Genomic DNA, 24,623 nt, shown 5'->3' with positions numbered 1-24,623 from the left:
ACCATGTAAAAACATCAGAGTTAAATAAAAAATAAAAGACATCTTCATTTGAGTGTGCGTTCTCTTTTATTGACATTTAAAACTCTTTATAATAAATAGAGATATAATATTTAAACAACACATGATTTCCCACAGTCACACAGTAAAGCTATGAGAAGGAGAAGGAAGATCTGGTTTATGCCATCAAGCACATCATCAAAACAAAAAAGGGTTAAAATTAACAGTGTCTTCACTAGGATGAACGGCTCCAGACTGCATTAAAATATCTAAAATAACTGGATTGTGATATACTGTATTCTTCTGAGAGCTTCACAAGAACAAGAAGCTGGTGAATGTTGGGAGATACACCCGTCCATAAGCCTAATTCAGTAGTTACACATTCGCAATTACAGAAAAGACACATTTCCTGATGAGAGAGATGTTGCTACAACATGAAGGCAGTGAATTCGTACCGATGTTTTTGGAGCTTTTGATTTTTGCTAAACCAACAGAAAGTGACTGTGTTATGAAACGAATAAGAAAACGTTTAGAAGAGTTCAACAAAGTTCATGTTTTCTAAACCAGTTTGAAGCGGTTTCTGGAAACAAATCTACTGTCGTCATGTGGATGTGGTCTGGCATCAGATGTAAGACATTGCATTCAGTAAATGTGAAAGATAAACACTGCACAGAGTTTCTATTGATTTCAGGAAGATCACAAAGGCAGCAAATGAATCACTCAGATGATTATTAGTCTTAGGAATAAGGATTTATTAACTGGTTAGAGACTCATGGATTACAAGGTGGTTTCCAAAACTGTCGAGCATGTACTGTTGCGTCTAAATTGAAACTGATGCAGGTTTGTGCAGTAGTTCAGGTGAGTTGATGGTGTGAAGAGTGTCTTTGATGCCATGCAACGTTCAGAAGAAGAACATAAGAGGAACACACTGGGCCGTGAATGTTACTTTAGCTGTTCTGACATCAGTTCTAAGTATATTTTTGATGCTACAAGCCAGTCCACATGGGCGAAATATCTGCAACTCAATGTGGTAAGCAGCAGTAGGAGGGTGTTGGCTGTAGGGGATGCCATCACTGCGACAGGGCTAGCACGAGGTCTTTAACCAGCATCGTACCGATCACCATCTTCTCACAGTTCACCGTCAGCTGAGCTCCGCCGTCTTCCTTCGTGGTTACGGTGACTAGCACTAGACAGCCGCTGCTGACTGTTTTACCTGCGAATCTGTAAACAGGAACGGAAGGAGGAGGAGGAGGTGTACTGAGGTTTCAAAAGATCACAGGCCAGAAATAAAGGCAGAAAAGCGAAGAATGAAAGAGTTTAACATACTCAAATAAGAGTACCTTTATTCAAACCTACATTAAATATACATGAACATACAAAGGCCTCTTAAATATAACTAATACCAGTCCCTCCACGGAATTTCTGTAATTCTGTGATCACTGAATCCAATGCTAAATCAAAACATTTTGCATTTTTTTGCGATCCTGCATAATCACAAAAAATAAGGTCTCACAAAAAAATTATTATCCATAAGTTGCAATGCATTATTTTCAAAATACAGATACGTGCATCTGATATCAGTGAAGTGTGTCTGAAACAGCGACAGCCAAAGCGAAACTTTCTCAGAGGAGTCTCGCATAACTGCCAGAAAGGCAAAGTAATTTCCTGATGCAAATGCAGTTATTAACACATTATAGTGATCATGAAACATGATGAATGACAAAATAAAAAGCATTGCATGTGTGAATGTAATAAAAAAGAGTTATGGTAAATGTACTATAATAATTTTTTTTTTTTTAAACCTCGCAAATTTTGTGCAAATTCATGCAAATTATCACCACAAAATGGTCAATGGGATTATTTTATCATGAAAAGTCCTACAAAAAAAGTATTACAGTCCTGGAGGCCTGATTTTTACAAATGTATCAATATATTAATCATACTTGGTGTAAACGGGCCTTTAGAGACCCCATCCCAAATGACCCACCCCCTTCACGTGTGTGTGTTACCTGCACTCTTTATCTGAACCGCATGGTACTCTGCTTAAGTTGGCGGTGGCCGTGACCCTCTCAACGATGACATGTTCGTTCACACATTTCTCTCCCAGCGTCAGCTTCTCCAAGATTTCATTCATTCCCATCAGTTTACCTGTGAAAAGAGACAGACAGCATCTCTTCGTCAGATCAATGCCCCCGTCAAACTTGTCTGAGACATTTGATGGAGCCCCAGAGATGCCCAGAGTACATTTCGTCAAACCCCAACTTGGAATTGTCCACCTAGATTGTGAACAGTGTTGGAAAAATTCTACAAGTAAACAGAAACTAGTTCCATGTAATTAATTACTTTGTTAGCTTAGCATCATGCTTATTTCAGACTATAGGACTCAACAGTGAACGTCTGTCTGGTTTCATGTGCATTAACAGAGTTGCAGCCCAAGAAGAGTGTTACTTAAAAGCTCAAAAGTCATTAACAATGGCACCTTGGTAGGTAGCTGACTATGTAGACAGTACACAACAAGGTTTTGTGAGCTGTGCTGAGCATGCTGGTCTCACAAGTGTCGTGATGGTTCAGGGTCACTCGGACAGGTTCAGTGTTTCGTAGCCACATTCATAGATGCAGCATAATGTTACCTTGACATGGTGTGAGGAAATGCACAGTCATGGTAACAGTCGCCAAGGCAATATCTGGAGACTGGTAAGAGGGAGGGGCAGCTGGAAGCAAAATCATTTCCAGAATAACATGAAGAGGGTGTGCAGCTGACAAAAATATGTTCTAAGAACGTTTTGATAACATTCAGATTAAGTTATCGAAACGTCACAATGAGGAAAAATCTGTCAATGTTCTCAGAATTTTCAAAATGTTTAAAAAAAAAAAGATTCTTTGTTATGCGAACATTCCATTTTTATTATTTTGCAAACGTTATGGGAACGTTACTCATGAATGTTGTCTGAACATTCTTAAACGAGTAGTTATCAAACTTGTTAGAAATTTTTTGTCAGACTGAAATGTTTCACAAAAAATGAATTCCATGTAGGATGGCCATGTAGGATGCTTTAGTATTTTAGTAACATTTCTGGAAGAAAATTACTTCATAACTTTGAGAGAACCTTGCCAGAACACTTTAACCAAAGTTCTGAGAATGTTCCCTGTGAGCTGGTTGTGTGCATCTGTGAAAACAAATCAGGAAATATAGAGGAAGTGGAGGACTGGAAGTGATATGCTAATCAGCTACCTCAGAGAAACTTACCATTCAAAAGATTCTCTAACGAACAGCAGAAAAACGAACCCACGGAAGAGGAAAACATGAGTTTGTCAAACAAAAACATCGGGTTACAAAAGTACGTCGTTTTAGTACCCAATAGTAGAAATCAGTTAGGAAAAGCCATGAAACATAAAATTAATATTTCATGAGAAATGAAAGAGAGACATACAAACTTTCTCTTGAAAATGAATCTCAGAGAGACACTGCTGCATATGACAGATGTTTTGATGAAAAGGAGCAATCAGAAGGGCAACTGTGAGTGTTAAAGCGAGAATGGGCTGATGTTTTCTCACCTTGCTCCTTCTTGAAGTCGTTTTCTGTTAGAAATGCGGGTGTCATTAGCTCCCCGACGGGCGGCTGGATGGAAGCGAAGAACTTGCGGGTGTGAGTACTGAAAAACGTGAACAACGATGCTTGGAATTGGAGTCAAGAAACTGCTATTTGACTTATATGTATAGAGGTGAGCCAATCATGATGGACAGGTATGTGATTTACATAAAGAAACATGCAGCCCGTTTCATTCTAAAGGTGAAGAATGGCAATAAAAAGCGAAATTATGACCATACATGGACCATTCAACAAAAATAAGTTCTAAGGTACTTCTACCGTTCCCATTACATTATGAAAATGTCATTTCTGAATGTTCTCCGATTGTTCAAAATGTGCAGTTTTTAAATGATTTTAGAACTTTCTTAGTTATGGAGATTTTAACAACATCAAAGGACAATTCATTTGAATATTTTGCAAACGTTATTGGATTGTTACTTTGGAATGCTCTGTGAAAGTTCCGAAAAATGTAGCAACAAGTAAAAAACATCCTGTTAGCTGGGGTAACAAGTGGACATCAGGAAATAGAAGTTTATAATTGAGCTTTTTTTTAACACTCACCACAGCTGGAAGTTTGCTGCTTGCGTGGAATCACAGAAATCTATGCCCATCATCACGGTAACCGAATCACCTACTGCTAACATTTCTGAAAGAACAATGCAAACAGAACAGAAATAAACCTGAAGTAGTTGTAGATAAAGCTGCTGTGGAAAATCTCATACTGCGCTGGGTTGCAGACCTATCTCAGCGAACTCTCGGATCCTCCTCCCGGATTGCAGCCTGGGATCTTCGATGTGCAGGTTTTTGATCTCAGAGTTTGTGTTGTTGGTAAATTGGATCTGGACGGCCACCATATTTGGGTCTGGACTGAAGGGCTGCCGGCTGAAGCAATAGTCAACCGCAAGACCCTCACCTTTTATACGATGCAGGAGCTCATACATCTTTATCGCACCAGAAGGTGCAATGGTCTGTGAGAAAACAGAAGTGATTTTATTCATATCAAATGTATAAAAAATTATTATACACTACCGTTCAAAAGTCTGGGGTCAGTAAAAAAAGATTTCTTGGAAAGGAATGAATGCTTTTATTCAGCAAGGACACATTAAAACGATCAAACGTTATTTTGAACTTTTTATTTAAAATGTAAAACTCACATTTCTGTCTTTTTTTCCTTACAATTTTGAGTTTATATTTCACAGTTCTGAGTGAATGTGGTATTTAAAATGTAAATAATATTACATTTTAAATTTCAGCGCAATCCCACAAAAAGTTTATGCTTAAAACAAGAGAGAGAGAGAGAGAGAGAGAGAGAAGAAAAAAAATCCAATTGGAAAAATATTATTTTATTTATACATTTTTTTGAATCTTGCATTGCATATGATTTTCTTTTTTTTAAATCTGAAAATAATAAAAAGATGTGCATAAAAAAATTAAGAAAAAATGAATTGAATTCAAAGGGAAAATGAATTATATTGATAAACTTAGATTATGACAATATTTCTGCTGTATTTATTGCAATTTAAAATTTGGCTTAAAACTCACTGTAGGTCCAAGAATAGCGTCGGTCAGTGACAAACCCTCGAGATCAGATACCAGACTACTGGACAGGAAGTTAACCGGAGTCACTGAAGCCGATGCTGGAGCTGGTTCAACTGGAAGAGAGAAAGAAAGACAAATGAGGTGCTTTTACATTCAAGTATTTGTCTTTAATCTTGTATGTGTTTTACTCACAGTCATCCAGATCCAGCAAAGACATTTCTTGCGTCTCCTTCTTGCTCTCTTTTTTGGATTGTTTGGGAGGCTGTTTTGATACAGGCGTCTGAGCGAAACAAGAAAAGGTCTATTGTTAACTCTTTATGCACAGTATTCACGAAGTAGTCAGCTGGTATTCTACTCCAATCTAGCGCGACCTTCTTCTTCCTGATGTTGGATGTGTCAGACTCAGACTCCTCCTCTGACTCCTCCTCCCGACTCATCCTCTGATTCGCTGCTCTCTGATTCGCTCTCTGATTCTGAAGCACTTTTCTGATTCTTCACTGTCTTCCTGACACTCTTCCTGTCCTCTGCACTGCTGCTCTGTTCGCTGTGGGAATAATGGAGCAGAACATGAGACATTAGGTGAAACAAGCTGATCAGAACTTATAATTGACACTGGTTTGGTGTATTGTGTGTATGGCGCACCTCTCTGCACTCTCCTCTGCTGGCTTCTTTGCTTTGGTTTTGTCCAGCTTCTTCCTTTTCTTCTTTTCCTCCTCCTCATCATCCTCTTCCTCCTCAGACTCGGTCTCTTCTCCGCTCTCTTCACTCTCTGAACCAGAACCGCTTTCATCACTGCCGCTAGCGCTTGCTGAACCGCTGCCCGAGTCTGATTCTACCAGAAGATTGAGTAAAATCATGATGAAAAATTTTTGATCAAATTGTGATGAAAAATTTGTAATGAAATTTGTGATGGAAAAACTTATGATGAAATCGTGATAAAAAATGTGTGATGAAATCGTCATGAAAAATGTATGATGAAATTATGATGAAAAATGTATGATGAAATTGTGATGAATAATTTGTGATGGAATTGTGATGAAAAAACAAACAAACAAACAAACAAAATTTAATTGAACAGGTTTCAGTGCTGAATCACATGAAAATGAACTATTCCCAGAATATTTGCAAGTAATATAAGTTTTTTGTAATACAGGTTTGAAGACATTAACTTATCAATATACTTACATCAGAATTCATATTTTTTACATTAAAAATGGTGATGAATACTTATTCATAAAATGCATTATTCATGAATGAAAAGAACTATAGGGAATTTAATCAAAATGAGTATTTTCTATCTGTATTTTTTGTGCTGATTAGCATAAAGTCGTTAGCTTAACAACAAACTAATGTCCGACAGTAATCAGTGTTGAATCTCATGTGAATTAACTTATTTTTCATTATTTGCATGTACTAAGCATTTCTTGTTATAAACGTAATTAACTTAGCAACATGCCTTCATCTTTCTGTTACAGCTAAGTGACTGCTACCACAGTTGTTGCCATATGGACCATATTATGATATATTTTGGCTAGCATGCTGAAATGTTATTTAAGTATTATTTTTTATATTTTTATAGTTTTTAATGATATTTTATCTTTGTTTTATCTTAATTGCTTATGTTTGCTATATTCAAATTAGTTTTTGTTTTTTTAAATCATTATTATTCAGTTGTTTATATAAAGATTTGGATGTGGACAACATGGACAGTTTTCTACATTGGCCACAGTTACCGCTATCTGCTGATTCAGTTGGACCTGATTCTCCTTCGGAGTCAGAGTAGAAAGGTTTCTCTACTTTCTTCTCCTTACGATCCTTCCGGCTCGAGCATTTGCTCCAATCTGGAATCTGCAAAGGATCACGAAACAGCATCAAAACAAGCTCAAGTAGATCTGAAGGACCTAGTCAGAGAAAGAGTTTCAAATAACGACCATGAATGCCTCTTAATATGCAGCAAACATCTCTGTTTACACTCATACATCAATATAACTTCGGTTCTAGAGACTTGTGTCTCTCTTTGCTCAGTGTTTGATGTCTACAGCAGGGAAGGTTGTGCATTCATGGCTTTTATTCTCAATGTGTACATTTAAACATATAATTAAAGAAATCACATCCTAAAAAAAAATACCCCAAAAGACCTCCAGCACTGAATTAATTCAACCCAAGATTAATTCAACTTTACGTTGTTGAACTAAATTAGCAATTAGCAACTAGCACAAGTGAGTGCTGTAGGCAATTTCCGGGGTGTTTTTTGAGGTTTCTGGTCTTTAATCGTAGAGCAAAGGCTGAGGAAAGGGAAAGGCTGATCTAGCACAGTACAGACGCTAGGCTAGGCTTGTGGCAAAAGCTCTTTGGGTCTGACGCTAAGGGTGACTAACAGACTCACGCTGGTTAAAGTGGTGACTCTTTCAAGCAGCGTAATAACCTGGCAAACAGGAAAGAATAAAAAGAAACGCAAGAATGATGCTGTGAGATGGCCAGAAGAAGAGAAAAGAACAGAACAGAACAGAACAGAAAAAAACATTTTAAAGTACACACAAGGATTCAGGTTGCACTTGTCCTCAGATTAGCACGTATTTGGATACGTTTTATGTCCATATTTCGCTAACAGCTTCAGTCAAAGCAACTGAAAGTGTTACATTCATACCAAAGACGATAACTTTATAAAGAGAATCAATTAGAACTAAACGAGAAAAGCAACTTCCACACCACAGGTGATAAAAACACAGAATAATTATATTATTGAAGTTTTTTCGAACTGCTGAACAAAAAAATAAAATAAAATAAAAACATTGACAGCCAATCAGAATGCATTCTACTTTAAAGCAAGTGAGCATTTAAAGTGTCAAACAACAAAACTGTAGTGCACGCTTATAATAAACATTGGTGTGGGATTTAATATAGTTATGGTTATAGTTATCATTCTTGGTGTGAACGGGTCATTAAGGGGGAAATTCACTCAGAATGAATAGCATTATTTACATCCGTACATCCTTCAGTGTTAAATTTAATAAATTGGCCCAAATTAGCAATTATGCAAATTGGGTAACTGCATAAACACGACCACATATTTAATGCTTAAATCAATCTGCACTACACAATTCACAATCTTTTCGTTAGTTATTAAGTACTGAGTTGTTACCCAACAGAGAACATTCTCAAAACTTTGGCTAGCGGTCTGGCAACAAACGTTCTTCCAGTAAATTTAATAGAATGTCTGTTTAAAGTTATCTGGTCTTTAGTAATGTTCTCAAAACGTTAGCACAAAAATGTTATTTATACATCATTCATGAAAAAAAAAAAATCTTAAATGTTTTAGTTGGATGTTCGTGTAGTTAATGTTTTACTACATGTACAACAACGTTTGTATAACCATGAAAAAAAGTAACAACATTTAAAAAAACTGGACGTTTTGAATGTTCGGAGAACATCAGAAATAAATGTTCATAAATAACTAAATTGATACATTAGTAAAACGTTCTTAGAGCATATTTTTGATAGCTGGGTAAGAAATACGGCAGATTAACACAATTTGACATACTTTACTGGCACCGTACTACAGCTGTTATTCAGGCAACTAAAACAGCTCTTTAAACTGAAAAAGTCACTTATATTACGCTTTTTCTTTCAATAAAAACATATATTTAATTCTATTTACTACCTGCTGTCTTGGACAAACCATCAGAGATTGTGGCTGATTAAATTTGCATGTGTTTAGTTAACATTTAAATGTTGTACGCAAGAGTTTCTGTTTAGTGAATTCCCCCCTTAGTTTAGAGCTTTCAGAAGGTCTCTCAACGTGACAATAACAAATCTGTATTATTAGGATGATGTTTTAATGCTTTGTTGAGAATTTGGTGTCACAGTAATGGAAGTGCAACGTTAATATGAAGCTTTTGCAATGTTGTGGTTGACTTGGCAGGAAATTAAGTCAGCAGATTTCAGACTGAGACATGAAAACACACACTTTAGTAAGGTTGAGCCAGAGGGCTCGACTACATAAAGGACAGAGAGAAAAGCCACAGCACTCTGGTGGGCACCTCTCTCCAGTCTCCCAAGAGACCCATTCGGCCCCCACTGGTGTCTATGACCTCCTCTTGCTGCTTAATATGGTGGGCGGGAACATAAAGAGACAGACAGACTGTCAGAAAGGGGATGTGGATGAACATCGGATGGGATAAAACTGATAACTCCCTGAAATCTGCTGTGAATGTGAATGATGATGAACTAACAAACATGATTCTGCAGACAAAAACCTGGCTGGACTCAAGACCCTGAGCGATCAGTGTGTGGTACAGACCTCATGCATATGCAGATTTGATCATGGAATATTAATCAGGAAGGAGTGGCATGTGTGAATGTGTGCGGGTGTGTCTGTCTAGTTAGTTCTAGAACTCTCAGTGATTTTAAAACAATTCTAGAACCACAGAAAAACATCTACTATTTGGACAAATAATTTTAGAATTTGTTTGTAAATCATTTTAAAGGAATGTTCAGTGTTAAACTCATTAATGACACGCTGTTAATAGAGTGCAACTATCTTTGATTTACAGCAAAATGTTTATATATTTTATAAATATATATATAAATAAAGCAATATAATTTAAATTTTCTATGCCATTTGCAGTGTTTCATGCTAAAGAGTTCTCATTGCATAATTTGCTCGGTCGCGGTTCTCTGATTGGTCGAGATTCTCAGCTAAATTTCATGGTTAAACGTGATTATTTAAAAGTTGAAATAATGATAGCTGATTACTTCAACAAAAGCATACAGACTCGATTAACAACCTCGTAGCTCACAACAGGTGTGTCTTTAAAGTTTTCATTAAAAATAAGTTCTGCTATTAAGAAAATGAATGGAAATTTTACTTCCAGAATCCGAATGTTGCACTCTATTACCAAGGGAAATCATTTTGACACATCGACCAATAGGGCTGCAGGATGAGTAGCTACCACCCCGCTGAAATGCAGAGTGTGTGATTTATGTGTTATGAGGGTGGCGTTATGCTAATGAGCGAGGAGAGTGAGCGATATAAAAGTGATTGGTAGTGTGTTTTTTTTGTCAGTGCTTTGGGGCGTTTCTTTGGGAGATCTTGCATGTTGGAGCTCCCTCTTGTGGTCTGTAGGAGAAGCACCCCCGCACCCTCTGGCCCTGTCAGAACTGTTCGCTCTGCACACACACAATCCTTCACCTCCACGTTGCGCACGGATGGGTCAGGTGCCGATTCAGGCCAGTTGGGCAGCTCCTGGTATCCTCCGGCTTTAGCGTTCAGCAGATGGGACAGTGACCCCAGCTGGAAGTGATCTCGGTCTGCAAAGAATTGAAGAAAATCACAATGAGATCTCTAATGTCTCAATCATGCCCACCGATTTTTCTAAAGGTCCCAGTAATCTCAAGATGTAAAAATATGCTCGGATTTGCATACAATTCAGGATCTAAACCTATAACTGAAACTAAAATGAAAACCTTTAAATGGAGACTCCAGGACGGGGGCAGGCTTGAGTGCCAGGAAAAGCTTCTTGGCGTATTTGTTAAGAGCGCCGCTTTTATCGGTGGGCACAATGAGTTGGCGGATAAAGCGGGCTCGATCTCTGATGTCATAGTTTTGATCATATTTTGCCAGGTTCAGTACATACTGCGTCAACAGTTTAGTCTGAAAGACAGAAAAGAGAAGAAAAACACAAAGGAATTGAACTCTCAGGAGTCTCAAGAGTTTCATGCCTGACAGGCAACGTAGTTGTGCATCTAAATGATATGACATGCAGACAAAAATTATATTGCTTGATTAAATAATGATTTATGTTGAGTTACTCCCAAAAAATCTTGCATGAAAAGAAAAAGTTAAGATAAATAAAATTATATAATTTATTTACCTGCCAAAGCAACATTTCTCATTTTTATGTAGTTTAACTTGATGCACAAAAATTATTAAAACTCAAATAAAATGTAAAAATAATTATTAAAAGAAAAGAAAATAAATGCATGAGTATGCAGGGAAATTTCAGTACATTTCAGTTGTGTCCCCATGTTTTCACTCCTATATTGTCCTGTCTTTCAGCTGTTTTAACATAATTTCAGAGGTTTTCAGAAAGCTTCAGTTATATTCAGCCATCATTTATAAAAATACTGCACAACACCAGATTACCTTAAACATCTTAAACTGGCTTTTCATGCATTTGTAATGTGAAAACCTCAATGTTCAATCAACATTACGACCTTTTACTATTCTTGTTTGCTTTCATTTATGAGTTTCGTCATGTTGCATAATGCAAGGGAGCTTGCTTACTGCTAATGTGCTCTGCATTATTTATCCTCATAGCATGCAAACAATCATGCATCTCACTTCTGTGCAGGGTTATCAATATTTAAAACTATTTAAATATTTTCATTAATTGAAATAATGCTCAAATAAAATATTAAATATTAGAAAGGAAAACTAAGCGAAATGTGCCTCGGTCATTACCGGAATTAAGATGAAGTTAAAGTGCTAAAATTACTAAATGGAAATAAATAACTAAACCTGAAATAAAAATCAATCTAACTATTAATATTAAATAAAAGACAAAAGCACATAAAAAAACCTACAATTAAAATAAAAAGTGAAAATATAAAAATAAAAGCTCCAAAAATTCTAAACATGAATAGTTTATGAAAAATACTATTAAAGTAACACTGCTTCTTTGTAAGCACATGTTTGTCCCCTCACCTGTTTTGAGTTAGTTAGGTACAGTTTGGCAGCCAGATTGATGATCTGCAGCTTGACAATGTCTTCCTCGTTGTTGAAGCTTTTGGCCATCTTTCTCAGGACGTCGGGGGCGATTTTGGGGACGTGTTCGCAGTATTCTCCGATCAGCCACAGGATGCTCGCTCGGGCCATGGGCACCTGACGTCACACAAACTATCAGGACTAGGGAGTGCGTTTAAATGAGAAAAAAGGGTCGTTTAGATCACAACTCTACCTGGATGTTGTCGATGAGTTTGGCCATGTGTTTGATGATGTCACTATGCTGTTCAGGCTGCATCTGCAGAAGCTTTTTGATCACCACCACTGATTCAGCCACAACCAACTCTGAAAACACACACCTAAGATTACCCAGAATTACCTGACAGACGTCTTTGGCCATTGCACTGTGGCTTGCTGTTTTATTCAGCATGCGATGGACCAATTTCAAGTGTATTTCAAGAGTATTTACAGGAAAATAGGCTCATATTTTTCTTCTTTTGCATCATAAGAACCTCATCTGACATCGAGTAAAGAACTTTTGATGTCTTCTTAAGTGGTTCTCACTTTATGGATAATTAATGGGCATTAAAAACATTCTGTTGCGTTCCCTTGCCCCCAAACACACACTCTCACCGTCTCTGTTGGACAGCAGCTGGACGAGGCCGTTCAGACAGGTGTCTCTGACTTCACCGATGTTTGTAGCACAGCGACCTATGGCCTGAATGCTGGCCGCCACGAAATCCTTATCCATGCTCTTAATATATGTCTTGAACACAGATAGAGAAATATATGAGCCCTAATTATACCATTATAGAATATACTACTGTTAACACTGTTATCTATAATCTTACCATGGGTGGTCGACAAAATGACATGAATTTATTTTATTCAACATCAACATTTTAGGTTCAAATGTACTGTATATGTATGTGTAGTGTAAGTGTATTTTAGGTGTTTTGATGGGTCACCATTTCTTTGTTCATAATTTTTATCAACCTTTTAGTTTGCAGTTCACTTAATTAGTCGTGGTGAGACAAATAAATCATGCAAATATTTCATGTAGTCTCCTAAAAAAATATATAATCCTAAAAACTTAACATAATATTAGTTTATAATGTGTACAACTGTTCAAAAGTATGGGGTAGTTTCTTTTTTTTTTACAAGAATGCATTTAATTGATCTATAGTCACAGAAAAGACATTTAAAATGTTGTTCTTTTAAACTTCATCAGAGAATCATGGAAAAATATTTTTGAATATATTCAGCATTGAGCAGCACAACCGTTATAATTATTTTTTTTATTTTTATTTTTTGTGAGCAGCAATTTAGCATATTAGAAAGATTTCTGATATATATATATATATATATATATATATATATATATATATATATATATATATATATATATATATATATATAATATATTAATTATATATATTATATATATATATAATTTAAATATACATGTAAATATTTTCAACATATATACTGTATGTGTGTATTTATATACACGTAATTAATATTCACAGTACACACACACATATATTATGTAAACAAAAACTTTTATTTTGGATGTGATTTATTGAGATTAAGCGTTGCCCAACAATAGTATATTGTAACAATATTAGCGTTTTAACTGTATTTTTGATCAAATAAATAAAGCAAATAAATGCATTGGTAAGCATAAGAGACTTCTTTCAAAAGCATTAAAAAAAACTGACCCCAAACTTTTGAATTGTATATTATAATAAATAATAAATTATATATTAAATGATATTATATAACACCATAAAAGCAGTATATATATATATATATATATATATATATATATATATATATATATATATATATGAAACAGTACCTGAAATTCTCTCAGGATGGTGGAGATGTTCGTCTCATTAGCCAAATTAGTCAAAACCTCCAGCTGTGTTCATAAGAGAAGATAAAATCATCAGTCCAACTTTAAAACTCTCAAACTATATGAATCAACACCATTTAATGGCATAATATCTCAGTATAGAGATTGGTGTGTTTCAGAGCGTGTCTGTTCACCTTGAGGATTTTGATCTGCGTCGGGTCTGTGGAGCGGATATAAAAACTCTTCAGATACGGCTCAAACATTCCCTGAAAGACAAAAAACATCAGAGCATTCATGAAAACAGATGAAAACCTAACATTTTTCAATAGTGATTGAATGTTTCCGTTCTATTATGACTTTACAGAAAGGCTTCTCAAAGTCTGAAATCTCTCAAGGACAAACCAATAAATGGATGAAAGCAAAACACAAGGAACCTTTTAGGTTAAATATTGAATCGTGAAATATTAAGCCCTTTTATACAGTTTGCAGCAACGCTCCTCAATGCATTGAACTATATGAAGTAAAACATCAAGCTCCAGCATTCAGATCAAGCGTTGTTTGTTGACCTTTCCAATCACACTTGATGCATAAAATCCTCATATTATGTAAGTACATGGTCAAATTGTGCTGTGACTCAGTGATCTCCAGTGCTTTTCAAGAGGAAGTCAAAGTGACGCATGTGCTTTTACACTTTTCTGTGAATCACTCACTCGTCTCTTGATGGTCATCGTGGCGACGTTCTGAAGCACGACGTACTGCACTTCACTACAGAGACACAAAACACACGTCAACATCAGTGACACAACAACGTCAAGACGTTCAGAATTCAAAAGCCTTGAAAAGTGTTTGAGATGAGAAGTAATATTTTTAAAGAAGAGGCTTATAAACGGAGTGATGCATGTGAATAATGGATGAGGTTTACGGTCTGAGTATCTCTCTATCTGCGGCTAATGCCAAATTCTGTCACCATCCAGTGCCATTTCTCCTGCGTTGACGAATGATGTTATCAGCTGACGTCATATCTTACATCATTAAACCGAGAGACTTCACGCTGTGTCAGAGTTTGAGGGACAAAAGTGTGTGTGTCTCTGATCTGCGTGTGAGTGTGTTAATGTTCCATTAGTAAGTGACTGATTACTCACCTGTGGCTGCGCATCAACCTGACCAATGCTTTAGCAATGATGCCCACCTCTGCTTTCGGAGCCAAATGGAAGTACAACTGAGCTACTGCCATCACCACCTGCACAGACAGAGAGAGGGGCTCACTATGAGACAGTTCCGGCTAAATCAACACCATTTCTCTATTTAGGGTCATGTGTGAACGGATCCAATTATCATAATGCTGGCAAAACAGCTTTAGCACTTTGTCAACTTAAATACTGATGCAATGTGTGAACAACAGAAAAAAAAAAAAAAAAAAAAAAAAAAAAAAAAAAAATTATATATATATATATATATATATATATATATATATATATATATATATATATATATATATATATATATAATAAAAAAATGACACTAAACTAAAATATATTTTATATATTTTATAAATATATTTAAATGTAAATTAATATTAAGAAAAACTGGGGGGGGTAACAACATTAAATTATATTTATTTTAATAAAATAAACATAAAATAAAAAACCATGCATTTAATAATAATAAAAATAATAATAACAACAACAACAATAAATTAAATTAAGAGTATACGATTAAAAAAAACACAAAAAAATAAAATAAAATAAAAATAACTAACTTTTTTTTTTAAACTAACCGAACAATTGGAAAAAACTGACACTAATTTACTGAAACTGAAACATTAACTAAATGAAACTAAATACATTAATAATACATAAATAATAAAACAAATGTCCCATAAATTTAACAATAAAAAACACTAACAATATCAAACAAAAAAGACTTTAAAAGTCCAAAATTATACAATTTAAAACAATTAAATACATTTATAAATAATTAGAATAATTATTAAACACCAGTTGAGTAATTGGAAAGACTGACATTGAACTAAAGTAAATTCTCATGACTCCAAAACTAATTAAAATAGTAACATTTATACATTTGGCATACACTTTAAAAGAAATGACTGGACTAAAGACATTCCAATTCAGTTTCCTGCAGCATGTGGGCAATTCAATCCAAATTCAGTTCGCTCTTAAAATCAGAATGTTCCTAAATATAATTATTGAAATATTCTAGATAATTGTTTAATATATAGAAAATAAATAATACTGTTTATAATTAATAATTAACTTGTAGTGAAGCAAAAGCAGAACTGAGTGTGTGTGTGTGTGTGTGTGACTCACAGCAGCGTTGCGGCTCTGCAGCAGGGGTTTGGTGTTCCTCAGTAGGAGTCTATGATCGGGGTCCATCACATAAGGCTTCCTCTTCACTACAGTGGCTGCCTCGGCTTTCTTATCTTCATCTTCCTCATCATCAGAGGCGTAGAAGGCCTTCTCGCTGTTCTCCTCCAACAGAGACTCCTGCGTATACACACACATGTTAACAGTGGACACATCTTCCTGCGATACACACTCACACACGTGTGAGATACTCACATTGACGTTGGGGTTGAGGAACTGTGTTCTGGCGTAGCGTGTGAGCATGTTGATGATGACCACCTGACCCCACTCCTCCACGTCAATCAGCAGGTTACACAGCTTACGGTAGTTCTTATGGATCAGATCGATGCGGTCCGGACACACTTCCTCAAACGCCATCACCACACTGCCGGCTACCAGCTTCACACACACACACACACACACACACATACACACGCGCGTCAGGAATGAGGATCATATCTCAGGACTGACCTGAAATGATTCTGTCACTCACTGTGGTTTTATCAGACAGCAGCTTCTCGATGACTTCAATCAACTGATCTTTCTGTTCTGGGTCCAGACTGAAAGAAAGAAAGAAAGAAAGAAAGAAGTGGAAAGAAGAATATTGTTACATATTGAGCATTTAACTGCTACATAAGTCACCATTTTTCCTAGTTTCATATCACTCACATAATTCCATGCTTTTTCATACTTAAATTATTTCATTACGAATTCATATTTAATATCTACTTCATTATTTATTGTTTTGCTAGTGGGATATTTAAGGATACACAAGGTTCATTATCACCCTCTTGAGACTGACTTGAAAAAATGACTAAACCTTATTTTTATTTATTCTTAGCTATATATGTAAGATTAACAAATAAATGTTTACAAATACCTAGAAATCGAATAATACATAAAATTTTTAAATCTAAAATTATAATAATTTATATTTATATAAAATATATATTTATTAAACAATACATTACACAAAATGTATTTTATTATATAATTCATATGATAAATATATCTGTATTTTTAAATAAGGAGACTTTTTTATATACACACTACCTTTCAGAAGTTTATAAGACTTTTTAAAAATGAAATTAATACTTTTACTCAGCAAAGATGCATTAAATTGTTTCTTTTCATCAGACAATCCTGAAATTAATATTAATTATAATAATAATAATAATAATAATAATCTTTTCAAAAGGATCATGTGACACTGAAGACTGGAGTAATGGCTGTTGTAAATTCAGCTTTGCATCAAATAAATACATTTTTAAATATATGCAAACAGAAAAAATTTACTTTAAATTGGAATAATATGTAAAATTACTACTGATTTTACTGAATTTTTAAATCAAATAAATGCAGCACTAAATAAACAGTTACTTCAGACCATGTTTTACTGTACCTGTGTAGTTTGGGTATGGCATGAGCTGCGGTCTTGCGGACGTATGGAGACATGTCAGACGCTGCCTCTTTGATGGCTAACATCATGATGGGCACGATGATGGTCACTCTGATGCTGGACAGCACACGCAGGGCACTCGCACGGATCAGCTGGTTGGGGTCCTGAATCAGGGGTCACAACTATTTATTTAGAAACAGATGTGACTTCACACAGCAGAATCAAAGGGTGTGACGGGTATTTCCTCTATCTGAACACTAGAGGGCATTTTTGGTCCCATATGACACACTTTTGTAACATCTCGTGTGCATCATATACTATTAGCATGTACTCCATACTATATAATATGTGCTGTGAGTTTATATTTTCAGCGCCGCTCCAGTCATAAAACACTGGAAACAGTATGACAAAGGCACATGGATGGTATACTATTTCCACATTCTGGCAATATGTAATTGATTTATGGTTTAGTATTTCCTCAAACCTCTTGCACTGTGGAACAGGTTTGTAACAGTTCTCTAATTTAAGTAGAAAAATTAGAAAACCACAGAAGCTTTAAATATATGAAGCTAAAATTAATAATGAATTGTAAGATGAGGAATTTAGATAGAAGCTAACGATAAAATCCTAAAGCAAACAGTATGTAGTATCAAAGATATGTGGTTATCGTACTATACTTATAAGTAGAGTAACACTTTACATCACCAGAAAAACAGAGTACTTTATTAACTATTAACATTTTTCTTAATTGAAATGAAGCTATATATATATATATATATTATATATATATATATATATATATATATATAAATGAAATATTATACAATAGATTAACATTATTATTTATTTATTATTTATATTTTTTATATTATATAGTATAAATATTAGATGAGAAATCAGACATTTTGCACTGGCAACTAACTGAAATAAGTTTAATAGGAAGCAGTAAAATTAATTGGATGTAAATAAAACTAAAACTAAAAATTTAAATAGTAATATTTTTAAAAATATATATAATAATAATAAAAATTACAAAAGCACATAACAAACTTGCTAAATAATAAAAACCTAATTCAGAATATGAATACATTTGTACTACCTTGATCTTGGGGTTTATTTTGCAATAAACTAGCCTGAAAACTTACTGTACATTATCTTTAACATAACTACATTCAACAAGCATAAACATTATATAAAGGTTTTTATATATTACAATAATTTTTATATATTTATATAACATATTCAAATATATATACAAATATTTTTTACATAACTGAATTTGAAACATTGCAATAAACAGCAGCTTTAACTAAATAAGCAGTAGTCTTACAACACACTCAAAAGTGCATTATGCACTTTCAATACAAAGCATGCAAACTGGAGTGTAGTGTATTTTCTTATGTTATGGATGTTGTGAAAGATGGTGAGGGAAGATTTTGTCGGGATGAAGCAGTATATTTAGAGCCTGAATAATGTGTTTGTGTGTGTTTTAGGACCTTCAGTCCTCTCTGGAAGGTGGAAATGGACAGCAAAGCGAGATCCTGCTGTTCTTCAGCGTACCGCACGAGATACACGTACACCAGCTTCTTCACCTGAGAGAGAAAACACACATCACTGCAAACTCACAAAGCACACATACACTCCAGAGGTGTAAAGAATATCTGTAATCGAGTAAAAGTACCTCACACTGAAAATGAATCCAACTCACCAATTTCAAAACAGCTTGAGTAAAAGTATTTTACTCATACTACTATAAATATATGCTCAAAGTTGCACTAGTCAAAGAGATATGCCAGTAAAAAACAAGAAAAAAGAGGGCAATCACGTTTATTTTCCTAAAACCTACACCTCAAAACTGCACAAAAAAACTATATCCTTCAAAAAGGTCTCTTCAATATAACAGATCAATTAAATTTTGTTAAGTTAAATTAAAGTCAAAGCCTTCTTGCACTGATGTGCTGGTTTCAGCCTCATCGCCGGGTGGGGTCATGTCCCCATCTCACACTTGTGACTCACAGCTACTTGCTAAGTAACTCACATTCACATCAAGTATCCTTGTTGACAAGTTTGGGTGAGTAAGGGCACAACGCACAAGATATAGTACTTTCAGTGCCCTGTAGTTGAAATGTCACTTTTATTTGTAGCAGAAGTAAACTGCTGCAGAAAAACCTAGGTGCCGTGGAACTGCAACACTCATTACTAATGTAGTGGAGTAAAGATAACAGATCCTTATTCAAAAATGTAGTGAAGTAGAGAGTAAAAGTTGCTAATAACTTTGATACTCAGTAAAACTGATCTAATGTTAAATGCATTTTTTTGTGAGTCAACACTTGAGCTTAAAGTGACTCATAAACAGAATCAAGCTGCCTTTGCAAACTAACACAAGATTAAAGTTTAACACCAGCCTGAAAAGCTGACATCCTGTAAGCTCTGAGCTGCTCCTCGGCGTTTCACTCACCTCGATGTTCTTACAGGCCACGTTCTTCACCACTGCAGGGAAGAGATCTGAAGTGTTCTTCCCTCGGGCGATCATCTGTGGGAAACACATTCTGATGTAAAATATATAGTGTGATTCATTTATTCTGTGACCCTAAAAAGACTCATCCAGAAATGAAAATTCTGTCTATAACAAATGACAGAATTTTAGTTTTTGGGTGCATCATGCTAAACACTGTGTCCAGACCAGACGTAACATGACACTGTGACACATGACAAAAGATAACTTTGCCATATTAAAGATAATATCAAATAATAAAAAAATAGAAATAAAAATTTCACAGTATTGATGTCTTTTCAGATTTTTTGTCAAAAACGTATTTAAAAAACAAACAAACAAACTAAAAATATTACTGAGCCCACACTATTGTCTCCAAATGTGTCTAAGGATATACAGGTGCTGGTCATAAAATTAGAATATCATCAAAAAGTTTAGCTTGACACAAGGAATGCGAAGCTGAAACCCATGTCTTGCATACGTCTGTGTGTAGTGGTTCTTGAAGCACTGGCTCCAGCTGCAGTCCACTCTTTGTGGATCTCCCCCACATTTTTGTATGGGTTTTGTTTCACAATCCTCTCCAGGGTGCGGTTATCCCTGTTGCTTGTACACTTTTTTTCTACCACATCTTTTCCTTTCCTTCACCTCTCTATTAATGTGCTTGGACACAGAATTCCGTGAACAGCCAGCCGCTTTTGTAATGACCTTTTGTGTCTTGCCCTCCTTGTGCAAGGTGACAATGGTCGTCTTTTGGACAACTGTCAAGTCAGCAGTCTTCCCCATGAATGTGTAGCCTACAGAACTAGACTGAGAGACCATTTAAAGGCTTTGCAGTTGTTTTGAGTTAATTAACTGATTAGAGTGTGGCACCAGGTGTCTTCAATATTGAACCTTTTCACAATATTTACATTTTCTGAGATACTGCAATTGGGATTTTTAATAATCTAAATTAAAACATATAAACATTTGAAATATATCAGTCTGTGTGTAATGAATAAATATAATACACAAGTATCACTTTTTGAACGGAATTAGTGAAATCAACTTTTTGATGATATTCTAATTATATGACCAGCGCCTGTATACAAATAACAAATAATCTTGTTTAATTTAAAGTTCCCCATTTGAAAAGTTTGCCAACTACAATTAGCAAGTTAAAGTCACAATTTATTTTAAATATTAATATTGAATCTAAATATATGGTCTACTTTTGATATGCAATCAGTGTTATCTAGTACAGAAACAACAAGGATAGTCTTAAACTTCAATAATAAAGTGTGCAATAAGCGCTACATATGAAAGACGACAGTGGGTTTTATTATTGCATCAGTTTGCAATAATATTACAACCAAGTAAATTTGTTGCACTATATTCACTGGACAAATTTGCTTGCTACTAGAAGAAAAAAAAAAAGGTTTTATAATATGCAGTGATGAATCATTCACAGGAAGATAACAATAAATAGGGTGACATTTGGCTTGTTTCTGAAGGAATCGTGTATCTGCTGCCGGTGCCACCTGTGCTCTGTGAATGGAAACAGTATCAGGTGGCTGTTTGTGGCTTCTGAGCTCTCAATGATAAATATTTCATTCTTGATCTGATCCTTCACAATACAGAGACAGTAAAAAAGCTCATGAATGTTAAATGCATTTCCAAAGCGCTCGCTGAAATCGCTCATCTCGCGATAGAAACAGATCTGATGCAACAGTTACGAACCGTTGAGAGCCCGGACTTCACAAAGCACACAGTGACAGCGGTATTTACTGCCCTCTATATCAGCCTTCTGTCTATTTACACAGTCGCATAATTACTGACATGAAACCAAATGTCTCTTCCTGAAACACAAAACAATCAGCTTTTTTATTTGACTTAGATTTCTGTGTAAATATCTGGTTCTGTTCATCAATACAGCTATAAAACCGAATCTGCTGGGACTTTATTACTGATGATCCATGAAAACTGTGCATCACACAACGAGACAATGCAATTGACGCTTGAGAGAACTGCATTGTGGGACACCTTACGCATTTTATAATGCACATTTTGGCATGTCATTTAATGCGTTCAGAAAATGTGCATGCTATACACATACTGAATACTTCAGAAATAGTATGCACAAAAAAAAAGACTTAATATCGTATGTCAAATAACTGTATGTTGAAGTAAGACTTGAAAACAAAACAAAAATATGTTTGGTTTACTCACCGCAACAATACGCTTCATGGCCTCCAGCTTCAAGGAGTCTTTATTACTGTCCAGCATTTCCTTCAGGTCATCGTGTCTGAAGATGTAAAACAAAAAAGACTGTTCTTGTTCTCTCTCTATTAAAAATCTCACAAAGGTGACCATTAAAAGAAGACTCAGAGAGACTCGTTTCAGCTCTTTAAGAGCCCTGCAGACATTCACGAGTTCAGAAGAACCAACCAGAGCAAATGAAATTAAGCCTTGCATTAAGAATTCACACAAATTTGACATACAGAGAATCAAAGCAGACAAACACACCCAGAAACACCATCAACAGCACGATCTGGTTTTCATAAGCACCAGATACTAACACAGGGGAAGCCACAAACCTCTTCGCTTCTCATTTGGATCGCAATTGCTTCTCCAAGAAATCAGTGATTTGTTGTTCTGACACGCTTCTCTTGAGAAGAAGACTCTCAAATGCATCTTTTACAACGAAGTCTCAAACTGTGATACCAGAAGATATTGCAAAGTTAGAGATCTCAGTATGAACTCGAACATTTCTCATCAGATGACTTGAGCAATACCGTACACATTCATTCATCTTTATAGATGCCAAAAACTGCCTTGTTCATGATGAATTATAGGAAAACCATCTAGGAAAAGTTGATATTCAAATGTAAATGAAATCTCCATTAAATCTCCCCTAAAAGGGCAACTTCTGAGCATTGGTGTTCACTAGAAAAAATTCTATGGGTATAAATCTAAATTATTGGCAATGTTAATGATCCTCCAGACATCTGGAAAAGCTATTAATATTAAAATAAATGAATTAATACCAGCTCAAATGACAAAAGATATAATGTCGAGCCAAACTCATTCTGATTGGCAAGTCTTTAGCTAAGACCCACATCTGATCCTGGGTCAGTTAAACTCGTCGCAGATGAGACTCTCTGACATCCTGTGCAAGAAATACCTGTCTATAAACACACATTACTATAGCAACCACATCCTAATGTTAGCAATCTTGTTTTAGAAAGAAGTCATGAAGTCTCGTTTTATGGCTCTCTCTCTCTTGCCATTAATCACACTGGCTGGGTTTAAATCAACAGTGACATCTGCTCACACATTCACACACAAACAAACTCAATGAACATTATCTAGCATCAATTCCCACTTACTAGTGTGCAGTCTTGCCTCAGCCATGCACAGATGTTAATGTATTTAAAAAATATAATATTTATGTTTGCTTGTTCTTTGATGATGATTCATACACAGCAGGAAATAGTAATTGAGTTAAAAACCATATTTAAAAATGCCTCAATTGAGTGTCAAACATTAAAGGGGGGGTGAAATGCTATTTCATGCACACTGAGTTTTTTACACTGTTAAAGAGTTGGATTCCCATGCTAAACATGGACAAAGTTTCAAAAATTAAGTTGTACGTTTGAAGGAGTATTTCTGTTCCAAAATACTCCTTCCGGTTTGTCACAAGTTTCGGAAAGTTTTTTTCGAGTATGGCTCTGTGTGACGTTAGATGGAGCGGAATTTCCTTATATGGGTCCTGAGGGCACGTCTGCCGGAAGAGCGCGCTCCCGTATAGCAGAGCACTGAGAGCACAACAGACTTCACTGATCAGAGCGAGAGCGTCGCAAAATGTCAAAAAAGAAGTGTGTTTTTGGTTGCCAGGGCAAGACAACCCTGCACAGATTACCAAAGAAAAACAGCATTAAGGGACCAGTGGATGGAGTTTATTTTAACAGAGCATCAACGGAGTTGTGCAAGTGTTTGTGTTTGTTCCCTGCATTTCGAAGATGCTTGTTTTACAAACAAGGCCCAGTTTGACGACGGATTTGCACATCGTTTATTTCTTAAGGATAATGCAATCCCAACGAAAAAGGGTCACGATCGTGTGTTGGAACCGCAGGCGGTGAGTAAAACTGCTTCAAATATCTCTGCCTCCTTGTTAGTGCGTCCGCCTGCCATCGGAGACACGGGTTCGAGCCTCGCTCGGAGCGAGTCGTTGCTGCTGCTGCTCTCGTTCAGTTTCAGCCTCTGGATCTGATTCTGGATCATAAATATACGCTGAATCTGACTGTTAGCCATGGTTTATTTTGAATGATGATTTTTTCCTCACGGTAATGTCACAGCTTCCAAACACTCTCAACGCAAAAGCCTACTCGCGCTCATGATTCTTTAGCTCCGCCCACACGTCACGCCTCCAGCCGGTCGTGTTTTTCCGGGAAAAATCGGTACAGACTATCTTTCTCTTATGAATATAATAAAACTAAAGACTTTTTGGAGTTATGAAGGATGCAGTACTACTCTATAGGTACTCAAGATTAACAGGATATTGAGTGAAAACGAGCATTTCACCCCCCCCCCCCCCCCTTTAATGACCCACTACAACATCAAAATAGAGCCTTTGTTGCATTTAAGAAAATCAGGCGTAGTAAGATTTTATTATTATTATTTT

At 35.6% G+C, this 24,623-nt stretch overlaps 1 pseudogene; it reads right to left on the bottom strand.

Moving 5' to 3' along the window:
* Positions 1-53: 53 nt before the first annotated feature.
* The window catches only part of LOC113066653 (AP-3 complex subunit beta-2-like), a 33,316-nt pseudogene continuing 8,746 nt past the window's right edge, over positions 54-24,623 (bottom strand).

The sequence above is a fragment of the Carassius auratus genome, chromosome 50 (genome assembly GCF_003368295.1).
Source record: "Carassius auratus strain Wakin chromosome 50, ASM336829v1, whole genome shotgun sequence".
In the NCBI taxonomy this organism is placed as follows: domain Eukaryota; kingdom Metazoa; phylum Chordata; class Actinopteri; order Cypriniformes; family Cyprinidae; genus Carassius; species Carassius auratus.
This window is presented reverse-complemented; position numbering and strand designations above follow the sequence as displayed.